Below are 15,479 nucleotides of genomic sequence, written 5' to 3' on the forward strand. Positions count from 1 at the left end.
CAGGCTTGCTGGGATCTGTAGGCCACCTGTAAAGAACAATTTTAACAATGAACCCCGCACCCACCGCCACCAGGGGTGCGGGGCATAGCACCGGGCTATCAGCCCAGTGCTGGTTATTGCTCGGGAGGGGGACCCCATGTTTATTTTTTTGGGTCCCCACTTCCGAGGAATTCCAGCCCTGGGCTGACTAGCTTGGGGGGGGGGGGGGGGTAGATTAATGTATGGCAGGGGGACCACATACAGAGTGTCTCCCCTGCTGTGGCATTACCCCCCCCCCCCCCCTGGCTGGTTCTGCCTGGTGCTGGTTTTGCAAATAAAGGGGGGGGGGGGGGGGGGCTACGCTTTTTTTTTTTTTCCCTCTATGAGGGGGAAGGGGGGGGGGTGTTAGCTGCTTGTGCCTCCCCAGCCACTGACCTCACCGCACGCCACTGAAATAAGGGCATATGTCTGTACAATTAATAAGTTGTGTTTCTGGTGTTCTACATTTGTAACTTAGCAAATGTACCTTTACAGTTTAGTCTGACTGCATGGTGATTGTAGAGCAGGTTTGGCTGGTTTAAACCAAATGTAAAAAAAAATATATATTATGCAAGTGACTACTGAGCCAACGCCGTCACTACTTAAATAAAAAAGCCTATTATACTAAAAAAAAAACTAGTGTTTTTGTTCAAAATGTTTAATGCCAGTGGCGTGCCCAGTTCTAATTCTTAACTCCTACTTTGTGTGTGTGTGTATGTATGTATGTGTGTTTTGTTTTCTCTTAAAAGTGCTTTAGCATTTTCCATTTTGCCACTGCTTAACATTAACTTGTTGTTGTTCTTACTTTCAATTTCATTTATCTCGGAGTGTCCTTTGTATGTACTATTATCCTTTATTTATTTGACACCACAAGGGTTCTGCAGCACCTAACAAAGTACATAAACAAATGGTCAAAACAAGAACAGTGACTTACAGTACAAGACAATACAGGATGAGTACAATGTATATAAACATTGCTGCATCAATAGGCATGACACTGATATAAGTATCAGGGTGACTGAAACCATGGCTAGGTGCAGTTGTGAGGAGTATGGTGTAGAATATAGTGTAAGTAGTAGGATGCGGAAAAGCACATGATAAGCAGGCACCCTGAGTGGCAGATGCCATGGATTGCAGGGTATAAATGGAGATGGAATATAAAATAAATGAAAAACAAGGTATTTTACAGGATTCAATTTACTATACAACTCAGTCACAAACGACTATGGGGAGAATTCAGAAGTTATCGCACCCCTGATCTACCGTCTAAAGTGACGGGAGATTGCTGGGCGATATTCAAATGCCCCCACTTTTCGTGCTGACCGTGCCCATTACACTCTAGTTTGGGCGCACAAACCACCTAAACCCGACTAAAGTAATGAGCGTGAAAAGACCCATTTGGGCGCCCAAACGGGTTTCTTTACGCGCATTTCAGCTTACTACCATCTGGGGTAGCGAGCTGAAATTAACTTGTCGCGCCCATTGGCACGAACATTAGAATACCTGCTGGTTGGCGAGATCGAGGACAGGAGGGGAACCATTTGAATCTGGCCGTATGTATTAATATGTTTAGTTTATCTACATATATTCAGATGTAATAGGAATAATAAGCTGTAACAAATTGGTTTTATTGAAAGATGTAAAATAAATCAAACCAAAGTTTAATAACATTATTAATGTTAGAAAACATTAAAAATACTTGATCGAGGTTTCTAATACATGATTCAATTTTTTTCTTCATTAAAACATTCATGAAAATAGAAATAGTGTAAACAAAAAAGGGTATTTAAAAAAACAAACAAAAAAAAAACACCTTTGCTTTCCAACCCTGTCGAAGAGCAGGTACTTTTACAAGGTGGGTCTTTATATGGGTGTAGTACGGTATGCCGGTGCTCGGGCTTCCGGCGACCAGCATACCGGCGGCGGGAGCCCGACCGCCGGCATACCGACAGCGTGGCGAGCGCAAAGGAGCCCCTTGCAGGCTCACTGCGCTCGCCACGCTGCGGGCACGGTGGCGCGCTAAGCGCACCACACTTTTATTCTCCCTCCCACGAGGGAGAATAGCTGTTGGTATGCCGGGTGTCGGGATTCCGGCGCCGGTATACTGTGCACCCCTTTATATGTATATACACTGATCAGGCAAAACATTAAAACCACTGACAGATGACGTGGATAACATTGATTATCTTGTTGCAATGGCACCTATCAAGGGGTGGGATATATTAGGCAGCAAATGAACAGTGAATTTCTTCCCTTGGGCAGCAAACGGAGGAGTAATAATTCCAAACCAATGGGGCTTAACAAAAAGATTAGGTAACTAATGGACAAAAAGAGGTGAGCATTCAAAAAATATAAATCAGACGAGAAATTGGAGTCATTCCAGTACTATAAGAATTGTAACAAAATTTGCAAAAAAGAAATACGACCGGCTAAAATAGAAATTGAAAAAGCTGCACTTTCGGTGGGCAAAACACCAAGAGTGGCCGCATTTTAGCTGAGTTCCAGCATCCGTCTTCTAATAAAAGCCAAGTAACAGACTTTTCTCCTAGGATTGTTCCTTACTTTTAGCTGCGGATACGTAGGATTCCTGACACGGTTGTGGATCTGGAGCTGCGATCTCCACCGGAGTTAAGCATGAAAAGGATTCAGGCGTTTATGACCTTATGCCGCTGCCATCTTTGGGCGCAAATGTAGCGGGAGCTCAGTTGCCTCACCCGCAGCATTCCCCTATTCTAAGTGATTTCTGAAGAGGGAATCCAGCTGCCTACAGCACTCTGTGGCAGTGTGTGAAGCATTACCTGACGACTCTGCTGGCTGTATTCTCTCTGAGTGTCTTGCTGCGGCTTCATCACGGAACTCTCCTAGACGCTGCTGCTTCTGTGGATCCGCTGCCTCTCCTCTACCATGCTCTGTGGCTGCAAAACACATGCGGTCCTCCTTTTGGCGGTGTTGAGCTCTGTTGCTGATTACTGGATCTGCCGCGCTGCCTCCTCTGGCTGAGAGTCTGCTTGAGCCCCTCCGACACTTCCCCAGTGTTTCTAACTGCTCCCTGAGTTTCCTCTTGAAAAGTCTATAGTGTGCACTGCTCGGATCCAAGGGAGCATTGTTGTCTTGCTGGGTGCCGTCTGTACTTTCCTGCTGGACGTCAGTGTACATCCTGCTGCTCTGCTCCCCCTCTGCGGAGTGGTCTCCCTCCTCTCTGATCTTGACGACTGTTGCTGACTTAATTGCTGCTGTGTGTGAGGAGTGGGGATCATTTACTGCACGGATATTCTTCTCATGCACTTTGATGCTTGCTCACCCACCCATCCTAATCTGGCTACTTCTGCTTTCCCTCTCCCTCCTCTCTGCCCATAGATCCCACTGCTGCCTGGATAGTTGCCAGGTTTGTGAGGTGAAGTCACAATGCACAGGTGCCCTCCTAGGAGGATTGGAGACACTGCAAATCCCCTCCACCAGCCTCCTGCAACTGATCCCCAGTGGACTAGTTTACTTTCCTTGGACTTCCACATATTAGATTACTTTTTCTATTTCTATCCACAGAGACTGCTACTCTTCAGAAAGACCACTTGTCCTTGACTGTACTCCTTCCTTGTGGTAACCTAATCGATTGTGGTTATCTGACTGTTTGTGAATTATTATTATTTTTTTCATTTACATATTGCAACACTGCCATCTAGTGGTGATTGTTATAATTGTGGGTTCAGGTTATTCTTTTGTGCTACAGTTTCACTATATTGTTTCCATTGTACTACATTGAATTTTATTTTCTCCTCTCCTCACCAGAGAATATTATACCTACCTTCTCTGAAATTTCTGGGTATTGCTTATATTGTTCTGACAACTGTTATTTGAAGTGTACTATTGGTTCCGTACATTGTCATCTACTATCTCTGTATGCTCCATAGCTGTATCAGTTTGTTTTGTGCATTAATTGTATTTCTCCTGGTAATGGTGATCCCTACCTTAATGACTATGGATACCACGTTTGTGACTTGTCTGGCCGAGGAACTAAGTGCCACCCTGACTTCCTTTGTTGGATGTGCGCTTCAGTCGCCTAATGTCACGGCTTGACCCAATCAGTGGCAATGTCTCCTTGTCTCCTTGAGGTCATTGCATAACCCTGTGTCTGCTATTACGTACCCTGCTGTGATTCTAGGAGAGGCTCCCAAGGCATTTGCCCATCAGGATGGGGTGGATTCCCTTCCCTCCATGTCACCTTACTTACAGGACACTTTCATAACTAGCAAATGGTTAGTCACTGATTCTCTCTTTGGGAGTCCAGATAGCCAGTGTGCTGATTTTCTACTGATGCAGTCCTTACACCCTGCGAGAAAGATGTGGCTGGTTTATTCTACCTGGTCATCTAGTTGGTCCTTAATTGACACCAACCAGCTTAATTTTTCTCAATGTATCCTTTAGTTTATCCCTGAAATTGCACATAAACTGTCATGGCTTATCTGGCGAGTTATTTGCTTACCTCCTGTGGTCTATATTACATTTCGGCTCCAAGGCTTTTCAAGCACAACTACGTAAAGGCTAATCCCTCAAAATACCAATGTTTATTTTATAGTTTCCCATTTCCACTTATACATTCAATTTGACTGGCTGAGTTGGGCGACTAATAATGTTTTCTGTCTTTCCATCAATTTGTGATGCTTAGTCGACATAAGAAAAATTTGTTCCCTAATGTAGCACGTACATAACTTGTTTTTGGGCCTTTCGTGATCTTCTTTCATTACATCTGTACAAATTTCATTATGGTTCTGAGGTTACATTTAATTGTAATTTTCTTATGATTCATTGGCCATCTTTACTTTATTTCATTTGACTGAGCTAGATTTTTAATATGTTCTGTATACTCAGCCAAACCCCCCATCCCCCCCCCCCCCCTTCCCCTATCCTAGCATAATCTTCCCAGGGAGTAGACTGCCGACCAGCAGTTGCTCCCTCCTATTTTGTTTGGAACTATTAAGAAATAGGAGTAGTGGAAGCTAAGCATCATGTACCTCTATATTGTGCACCTTGCATATCCCCCAGGTGGATCTCTCTTCTCTGTCAAGTAATATGCTTTTTATGATTATTCTTGTACAGCCTGTGATAACATTGTTATTCTGTTTACTGTTCTCATATTGAACGGTCCTGCACATTGTCCCTACTTGCAGTACTGGATGCTAATGATGCTTGTGCGTCACACAAAAAAAAAAATTAAAATAAAAGAAATTGAAAAGCTAGTAGCAAAGTAAATTAAACCCCCCAAAGTTTTTTTTAATTACATCAACAGCAAAAGATTAAAGGAGAGTATAGGCCCTTTTAAAGGACAAGTTGGGCGTCTTAATCGAAGACGATATTAACATAGCGGAAAAATTTCATTTAGTTTTTCTCATCTGTATTCACAAGGGAGGACCAGATGGTGGGACTAACGCATAACCTCAGCAATGATAATGTCCCAATGCTAAGTGCTTGTTCAAGTGAGGAAGTAGTCTGCGACCGATTAAAAAAAAAATAAGATTAATAAGTCACCTGGTCCCTACGGAATTCACCCGAGTGTTCTCATGGAACTACACTCCAAACTAGCAAGTCCGCTATCTTTGATTTTCATTGACTCACTTTAGGCATGGTTCCCAAAGACTGGGGTATAGCGGAAGTTGTGCTGATATTCAAAAAGGAAGTAAATCTGAACCGGGTAATTATAGACCAGTAAACCTAAAGCTTAGGTACACACTATACAATTATTGGGCTGATTTTCCAATAATTGGGACATTGGCCTGATTTATTGTATAGTGTGTATGAACGATCGTGTCGGCGTTCCACCGATAATTCAGGAAAATCTTGCACACACACACACCCAAACGATCAATTTTCCGATCTATCGGCCCAGGCCAAAAATATTTGCCACAATCTCCAGATATTGAGCAGTGTGTGTGCGTTCTCAATAATCTGTCCATATTTCCTATGTGTTCCTCTCACTACATCATCGGGATCCGGACTCTAGGTCGACCACTATTGTTCGACAGAAACTAGGTCGACATGTTCTAGGTCAACAGGTCGACATGCGTTTCTCACAATTTTTTTTTTTTTTTTTTTTAACCTTTTCATACTTAATTTTTTTGATTGAAAAAGCGTCTTTATTGGTATAAAGTTGCAAAAAACAGACGGTAACATTGACAAACATAAGTGCCGTGTCGCAGCACAGGCCAAAACACAGCACAGATGCAGACTGTATAGTGCAGTCGAAGAACCACGGCGCGGGCCTGTAGCCTACCCTGTAGTTCTCAGGCTGCACTATGCAATTAAACGATACAATAACACAACAGTAAATAAGGCCATGGGTGTGGAGGGTAGGGGGGTGAGGGAGGGTGAATCACAAGCCCGAAGCTTTATTGAAAGACAGACACATATAAGGGGAAGGGCTATAAATAGAAGACATCAATAAAACAACGGACATTGTGAGTGAGGGGGCAGGGGCCACGGTCCCAAAGTCTCATTTTCGGTTCGGACAAGGGGAGGGGGGCAGAAAAAGGGGGGGTTTAGTCCTCTTCTTCCTCAGGGCTGTCCATGGTGGAATAGTCTCTGAGCAGGCTGTGGACCAGCCTGCAACAGTCCTGGATGGACATCCTCTCCCTCCTCAGAATGAGGCGGTTCCTGGCTAGCCACGAAGCGTCCTTAATACAGTTCATAAGGCGCCAGGCTTCCTGGATCGCCCCAACGGTGTGGGTGCCAGGGAAAAGTCCGTAGAGTACCGAATGGTACGTGAGGCAGTTCCTTGGCACAGAGTTTTTCAGTTCGTTTTCCAGGGCATCCAACAACAACTGGGCCCAGGCACAGTCCCAAAACAGGTGCATAGATGTTTCCTCCTGTATGATGCACCTGGGGCAATGTCTATACCTGCACAGGTTCCGGGAGTGCATGAATGACCGGAGGGGCAAGCCCCCTTGGATGGCCATCCACGACAGGTCTTTGTGTCTGTTTGTGAGCCTTTTGGAGGCCACATTCTCCCAGACCTGTTTGGCAGTCGCTGAAGGGAGCCCCGGAATCGGTTCCAAATCGTCTTTAGCTCTGATGAGCTTGTAGATGGTCTTCGGCTTCCATAAGTCAGGTTTAACTCCCTCCAGTTGGTGTTCCCTCACGAACTTGGACACGTCCAGGTAGTACCACGGAGTGTTCCAGTTGTAAGGGATGGAGCTGTCCCATTTGTCCCAGCCGAGGTTCCTCCAAAGAGGCAGGAGGAAGAAACGGGACATGGAGTTTCCTGCAGAATCGTTCAAGTTCTCGTACATTGTCCTTCGGATGCAGTTACAGACGAAGAAGGCTCGAAGCATGGTGGGGATATCAGGGATACCCTTTCCACCCTTGAGGGGCTCCTTGTACATAACTGCACGCTTTACTCTGTCCATCTTGGAGCCCCAGATGAAGTGAAACACTGCCCTTGTGATGGCCCTGCAGACGGTTGCCAGAGGTGGCCAGGCCTGCGCGGTGTACTGCAGAACGGGAAGGATCTCGTTGCGCAGCACAAGTGATTTCCCCTCGATGGTAAGTTCTCTGAGGCTCCACAATCCAATCTTTTGTCGAACAGTTGCCAGTCTCTCTTCCCAACATCTCAGGGCTGCACCCTCGCCGCCGAACCAGACTCCCAAGATCTTGATGAAGTCGGGCTTGATGGCAAAAGGAAATGGTGCAGAGGATGACAGGTGCCACTTTCCGAAGAGCATAGCCTCTGACTTCCCGCAGTTGACTTTAGCCCCTGAGGCTCGGCCGAAGTTCTCGCAGGTCTGGACGAGCGCTGTCACCGAACGTTGATCCGCGCAGAAGACAGTGACATCATCCATGTACAGCGAACACTTGGCCTCTCGTCGGTCACGACCCGGTGCGGCGATCCCTCTGATCTCTGGATTCCGTCTGATGCATACAGCCATGAGCTCTATAACACAAACAAAAAGAAGGGGTGAAAGAGGGCAGCCTTGTCTGACCCCAGACAAGATGGAGAAGGGGTCAGTCTTCCAGCCGTTCACCAGCACCGAGCTGTGGATATCAAGGTACATCAGGTTAACATACGTACAAAACATTTCACCGAGGCCAAATTTATGCAGAACCCTGCCCATCAGCTCATGTGAGACACGATCGAAGGCCTTCTCCTGGTCGAGGCTGACCAGGGCCACGTGAACGTTCCGATCCTTGATGTAATGGACCGTGTCTCTGAGGAGGGCGAGGCTGTCTGCAATCCTGCGACCAGGAATGGCGCAGGTCTGGTCCGGGTGAATGATCTGTCCGATGACAGCCTTCAGCCTGTTAGCGAGCACCTTGGCGAGGATCTTGTAGTCCACGTTTAAGAGAGAGATGGGCCTCCAATTTTTCAGCTCGCATCTCTCCCCCTTACGCTTATACAAGATCGTGATCATTCCCTCCCTCAGCGATGGGGGCATTTTGCCCTCCCCCACCATTTCCCCATACAGCTCGAGCAGGTCCGGTCCAATGAGGTCCCACAGCGCTACATAGAGCTCTGCTGGGAGACCATCACTGCCCGGGGTCCTGCCCTGCCTAAAGGATCTGGCGGCAGAGTGCAACTCCTCCAACGCCAAGGGAGCATCCAGAGCGGCTTTACCTGCAGGATCAATTGTGTTAGTGATACCTGACAGGAACTTATCAGCCTCCTCGCTGTCTGTAGTCTTAGGGGAGTAGAGGTCGCTGTAATAGTCGCGGACGACTTTCATCACGCCCTCCTTCCCCTGTCTGGGAATGCCGGTCTCATCTCGCAGCTCAGTCAGGGGCGTGTGGCCAGAGTGGAGTTTCCTGAAAAAGAAAGAAGTAGGTTTCTCGTCCTTCTCAAGGTTCTCCACCTTGGACCGGAAGACGATACGTCTGGATTCCTCCTCAAAGTGCCTTTTCAGGCCCCCTTTGGTCTCATCCAGCTCGTCTCTCACGTCCCAGCCGCACCGTTGGAGGTCCAGCAGGGACTGCAGATGTCTTTGCAGTCTCTTGAAGTTCCTCTTTCGGTCGCACGCCTGTTGTCTCCCTTTAACCTGAAAGAAACTGCGAATGTTAGCCTTAGCATATTCCCACCAGTCGCTCATACATTCAAAATAACATTTGTCATTTTTCCATGTAATGTAGGCATCCTTCAGCTCCGCCAGCACCTCCTCTCTTTCCAGTAGGGCGCAATTCAACTTCCAGGAGCCTGGGCCAGGTGAAAAACCGCTGCCCAGGACTCCTTGGAAGAGAATGGCCCTGTGGTCTGAGAAGAAGCAGGGGACCATAGAATGCCTCGTCTGCTTCACTGCTCTAGAGGTAAACACAAAGTCAATGCGGGAACGCACAGAGCCATCGGGGCGGCTCCATGTATAATTCACGGAGCCGGACCCCATGGAGCCCATAGCGTCCCGCAGTGATGCTTCGGTCACCATTTCTATAAGCAGTTTAGACGTCACATCAAGCTTGGTAGAGTTGCTGGTGCTGCGTCCATCCTCTTCCATGGTGCAGTTGAAGTCTCCTGCCATCACTACCGCCCTAGTGGTTGCGAGCTGCGGTCGCAGGGTCTGGAAAAGCTCCAAACGCTCATTCTTGAAAGGGGGGGCGTACACGCAGATAAGCCTAATAGGCTCACCTGCCCAGGAGCCGTCTACGATAAGCAATCTGCCGCAGACGAGCTCCTGAACAGAATCTAGCGTGAAGAGGCTCCCCCTGATAAGAATGGCGACCCCTGCAGACTTACACTCACCCCCACCGGACCAATAGGAGGCGCCGTGAGACCACTGCCTGCCCAGATGTTTGTAGGACTTGGAGAAAGGAAGAGAGCATTCCTGCAACATGTACACATCACATTTCTGACTATCTAAGAAAGTAAACACAGACTTCTAAGCTTATCCTTAATACTCCTCACATTAATGGTGAAAATTGAAAATGACGCCATTAGTTGGGGAAAAAAGAGAGGTTAGGCAACAGTTCTACATTTACGTTACCACTCCGTCGGGCGGGGCTTCCTCGGCATCGGATGCCAGGTTCCCTTGCTCGGGTAGCGGCGAGTTGTCTCCCAGTATCCGGTCGAGTAAGGCGTCGGCGTTGGCATCCAGCTCCTCCTCCTCCTCCCTGCTGAATGCCTCCGCCAGCTCCTCCATTTCTTCTTCCAGCGGGATCAGCTCGACCGCCAGTTTCTTAGAGGATTCGGAGTCCGCAGACGGGCTGTCGAGCTCCTTCCTCTTGCAGTTCCGTGTCTTCTCGGCACCTGCAGTTGGAGTAAGAGGGGAGGGGAGGGCGGGGAAATCTTCCTGGGAAGAAAGGTCAGGTGGGGCGGGGGTGGCTGGGTTGGGAGAGACAATGGGCTGGGTAGGAGAGTCGGAGGAGGGGTCAGGGAGGGTTGCGACAGTGGTAGGGATGGGAGTCACTGTCGCAGGGGGTGGGCTGGTGGAGATGGGGAGGGAGGTGGTGAGGGAGGATGGGAGGGGGGTGGGTTTGACTGGTTTCTTACCCTCCTGCGGTTTCTTTTCCTTCTGCGTAGCAGAGGGCAGCAGCTTGAGGGCAGGGTTGGCACGTCCGGTCACCACAGCTGAGTAGGTTCTTGACCTACTCGGGCAGTCCCTGTAGACGTGGTCCACTTTGCCGCACAGGTTGCAGGTTTTCCTCGTGGGGCAGTCCTTGGTCTCATGGCTGGCCATGTGGCAATTCTTGCATGCCGGGACCTTGCAGTCCTTCATCACGTGGCCCATCCCGCCGCACTTCCTGCAGTTGCGTGGCTGGTCGGCGTAGTGGAGAAGTCCTTGAGATCCCCCCAGGGAGAAGCACTGTGGGAGGTGCTTGACTCCTTCTGGGCACGAGGTGTCCTTTTGCAGGACGACGATCACAGCCCACTTTCCAGTCCAGAAGCTGTTCCCATCCAGAACCCTTGTGGGGTCCTTCTTGACGGTACAGAACCGGCTGAGGAAGGTGACAATGTCCTTGATGGGCGTGTGTGGGTTCCTCATTGAAACCGTCACCCGCCTTTCCTCTCTTTGAATAGGGCAATTGCCCACAAAGCGGGAGAAAGGGGATTCGGGTCTCGCCGATTTCACTGCCTCCCAGTACCTCTTGCAGATGGCAAGGGAGGCGAAGGTGACGTAAAAGATCCCCTTCAGGTAATTCTGGATGCTGAGGGTTTCAGCGGTCGAGAAGCCCTGGTCCAGGATCATCTTCTTCCCAAAGGTCTCCACTGTCATGTCCGGCATCCGTCCATCCACCTCCTTCAACTTCATCACCACGGTGAATCTCATCCAGGGCTCCAGGGACGGTTTGTCTTTGGTGCTCACCTGGGTGGGTGTCGCTGGCGGTGTTGCTGCAGGGGTTGTGGCGCTGGTTGCGGTCGATCCGGTGGGGGCTTTGGCGGTTTTTTTCGCCGTCTTGGCCTGGCTCTTCTTGGCGAGGGTGGCCGGAGTGGAGGCAGAGGCTGGAGCAGCTGGGGCTGGAGCAGCTGGGGCTGGAACAGCGGCGGCTGGGGCAGCGGTGGCCATACTCACGGGTCCTTTGGCGTAGAAGGCGGGGCGGAGGATCAGCGCTGTCGTCGAGAGGAGGAGAGGCGGTCGGTCGCTTCAGAGGGCAGAGCCAGCAAGTCTAGCCCTCCAGTGCAGGTAGGGGGCGCTGCAGAGCTTCTCCGGCGAAGTCCCTTTTCTCCACGCAGTCTTGCTGGCGGAGGGGGGGTATCTTCTCCAGAGGGCAGAGCAAACAAGTCTAACCCTCTGCTGTAGCTGGGGAGCGATGCAAATCTTCACCCTCTTCAAGCGGTCTTCTCCTTCTCCTCGCAGTCTCGACTTTCGATTTTTCTGGCTTCTCGGCCCGGGTGCAGCTTAGCCCTGAGAAGGACAATTGTCGGTCCAAGAAACAAGGTAGCACCGTCAGTCAGCGTGAACTGATAAGAACAGATACTACACTTGATCTTAGCCAAAAGGCCGAGAAGCCTCATACTTAATGATCCACGTGGACTACGATTGGAACGGTAATAACCCTTACCCGAAGCATGGTGAGCGAAGCGGTGCACTAATTGGGGATCCTGGTCACACTACGAAGAAAACTACACCAAAAAAAACATAAAAAACTCATGTCGACCTTTTGACCTGTCGACCTAGACCATGTCAACCTAAAGACCCTGTCGACCGAGTTACTGTCAACCAATAGTGGTCGACCTAGACACTGTCAACCTAGTTACTATCTACCTTCCATACCACACCCACATCATCCTCCTTGTGGGCGGACATATGTAAATGTAGTGTGACGTGGCAGAAAATTTGTAACTGAAAAAAAAATATCTTTAAGTGTGTAGTGCAGATATTGGTGCCTACAATTTCCTGAAAAATCATCCGATTGTCGAGCAGACCAAAAAAAAATCTGCCAGTACCTAGCTTAACATCTATAGTGGGGAAAGTACTGGAAGGTATTTTAAGGGATAGAATACAGAAGTTCCTGGAAGCCAATAAGGTTATTAATAGGAACCAACATGGATTTGTGAAGGATAGATCATGTCAAAAAACTTATTAGGCTTTTATGAGACAGTTAACGCTAACCTAGATCATAGTAAGGAGGTGGATGTAATCTTTTTAGACTTTGCTAAAGCTTTCGATACAGTACCACACATGAGACTTATCTATAAGCTACTAGAACTGGGGCTAGGGAGCAGAATATGCACTTGGGTTAGAAATTGGCTGGATAATGGGGAGCAGCGAGTAGAGGGAAATAGAACTTTTTCAAATTGGACTGAAGTACTAAGTGGCGTGCCGCAAGGGTCTGTACTGGGACCACTCTTGTTCAACATTTTCATAAATGATCTAGAGGTAGGGCTAGAGAGCATGGTGTCAATGTTTACAGACAATACCAAACTGTAAGATTATAAATTCTTAGGAGGATACTGAGTTTCTTCAGAACGACCTGTTTAAACTGGAAGCAAAAATACTACCTACATACTAAATGGGGAAAAACTAGGGGATTCTGTACTGGAAAAAGATTTAGGTGTTCTTATAGACAACAAACTCCGCAGTAGTACCCGAAGTAGGATTGCAGCAAATAAGACAAACAAGATATTAGCATGCACAAAACGGGGAATTGATGCAAGGGGACGAGAGTGTTTTATGTATGCTAATATCTTGTTTGCAAAACAGGCTCATTGATGCATGTTGGGTAGCCCGTCTGGTCCACTCTGACAGTAGAGATAATGTAGCATTAATTGCTTTAAAAGTTAATGCTGGCTATGATAGAAAGGTGTGAAAACACAGTGCATTGCAGACTGCTACGTATGGGGCTGTGTAGCCACAGACTTGTTACGGTGCCCATGCTGACCTCTGTCCACCCCCGAAGGTGTCTACAATGGGCACATGGGTGTCAGATTTGGACCATGGAGCAATGAAGCATGTTTTCTTTTTACATCATGAGGATGGCCATGTGCATGTGTGTCGTTTACCTGGGGAACAGACAGCATCATTATGCACTATGTGAAGAAAGCAAGCTGGCAGAGGCAATGTTATGCTCTGGGCAATTTTTTGCTGGTAAACCTTGAGTCCTGGCATTCTTGTGGATGTTGCTTTGACATGTACCACCTACCTAAACATTGTTGCAGGGGAGCTGCAGGCAGGCCAGCTATCACTTTGAGACTTTGAAGGAGCTCCACAGAGTTCAGTGGCTTTACTTTTAACAGCCTACGTGGGTTTCCTCCCACACTCCAAAAATATACTGGTAGAGTAATTGACTCCCAACAATAAATTTGTATCTGGAGTTAAGATCAACAATAAAAAGGTCAAGACCGACGGGCCGCAAAAAGATTGACACTTGATTGGTCGACAGGTTTAAAAGGCCAACATGGCAATGGTCAGTCGACACATGATTTTTCAACATTTTTTCCCCACCATGTTTATTGTTAGGCATCGGGGGAAGGGTTTGAGCTAAAATAGCCATGTTGGCCAGTCATTTGACCTTTTGACTGTCAACCTAGTCATTGTTGACCTTTTATAACTTGATCTTTTAATACACACCCTAAAAAAATAACCTTAGTGTTTGTGGGTGTTCATGTGGTAGAGAACATAAATTGTAAGCTCCACTCTGGCAGGGACTGATGTGAATGGGTAAATAGTCTTTGTAAAGTGCTGCGGAATATATCTGTGCATTACATTTGCAAGCCCCTCGGTTCCTGTGTGTTTTAGTAGTTATATGTATGCATGTAGGTTTAATTATGAAGTTTATCATTTTCCTGTCTTGCGTTTTGCCTGCGTGTGGTTTTGCTGCTTGTTTTGCCAGTTAAACCTAGAAGAAAGGGGTATTTGTAAACTTTACACTTCTTTTGCTTTCAGTATGCATTTTTAAACAATTTTTTGCTTAGTGTAGCCTGTGCCGGAATGTGGTATGACTACTTTTAAGGAAATTTAAGGATACAAGTCATTAGACCTGTCAGTGAAAGGGTTAAGTTTAGGTTATATATTTTTCCACCAGTGTGTTTGATATGAAATGCATTTTAGTCACTAGCACAGTGATACAGGAAATTCACAGCGCTAGTTAAATTGCTATTCGAGTTTACATGGTTACTATAAACATTTTAGTGTCTGGCATGCAATGTAATAATACATTTCTATCCATAGGGATCCTCCATTCCTCAGCAATTACAAGTTAGAAAGCTGTGCTTTTCTTACTAACTAAGGCTTGCTAAGGTGGCGAGCTCAACTGGTAATGGAGACCAAATGATCCTGCTCTTAAAAGAAATGCAGGTTTTGTAGTGGATTGCCTTTGGTGTGACAAGTGAACTGCATTCCCCAGTGATCACGCTACGTTGACTGAGCATATCTTAACCTTAGGAAACCACTCTTTACAGAAACATGGCTTTTTAGTACAATTTTGGGGGGAATATTTCTTTTACCTATGGCAGGCTTTGAGAAGTAGCTTGGTAATTCTTTTATTTTTTCAGACTATAATGCTGCAGATCTTTCTCATAGTTCTATGACTACTGTAACAGACACGGCACATGATGTACTGAGCCCCTCTAAGCTCTGTTTTTACAGACATTCTCCCTCCTCTCCCTTTGCCATCAAATGACATGCTGAGTGCTGTTACCACGTGGCATCCATATTTGTTTGCTTGACAAAGAGCTGTTGAAAATTAGATAGACTTCTGAGAAGGTAACTAAGAAAAGTAAAGGGCCGTATTCACGGCCCGATTTGGGGAGAGGTGTGCTGAGCGAACCGCTCAGCACACATCTCTCCCCACGCTCAGAACAGCGCCAATCTAGCACCAGCGATGCGCTGGGCTGCGCATCGCTATCACTGTGAGGGGTGCACACGGAGTGATCGTTGCTTAAAATCTAAGCAATCTAGTCAGATTGCTTACATTTTAAGCAGCGATCGCTCCGTGAGTACCCCCCTTAACTTTCAGATGCATGATTAAAAAGTACTTAACATGCTGTTCTATAGAATTTAAAAAATAAGACCACTCTATATGGGCTTACGGCTTCCAGACCACTAGTT

At 47.3% G+C, this 15,479-nt stretch overlaps 1 protein-coding gene and 1 pseudogene across 1 annotated transcript in view; one reads left to right on the top strand and one right to left on the bottom strand.

Moving 5' to 3' along the window:
• The window catches only part of ARID2 (AT-rich interaction domain 2), a 214,070-nt gene that overhangs the window by 177,200 nt on the left and 21,391 nt on the right, over positions 1-15,479 (top strand). The gene's annotated exons all lie outside the window — the stretch shown is intronic.
• Positions 11,838-11,942, bottom strand: LOC134938218 (U2 spliceosomal RNA; annotated as a pseudogene).

This window comes from Pseudophryne corroboree, chromosome 6 (genome assembly GCF_028390025.1).
Source record: "Pseudophryne corroboree isolate aPseCor3 chromosome 6, aPseCor3.hap2, whole genome shotgun sequence".
Lineage (NCBI taxonomy): Eukaryota > Metazoa > Chordata > Amphibia > Anura > Myobatrachidae > Pseudophryne > Pseudophryne corroboree.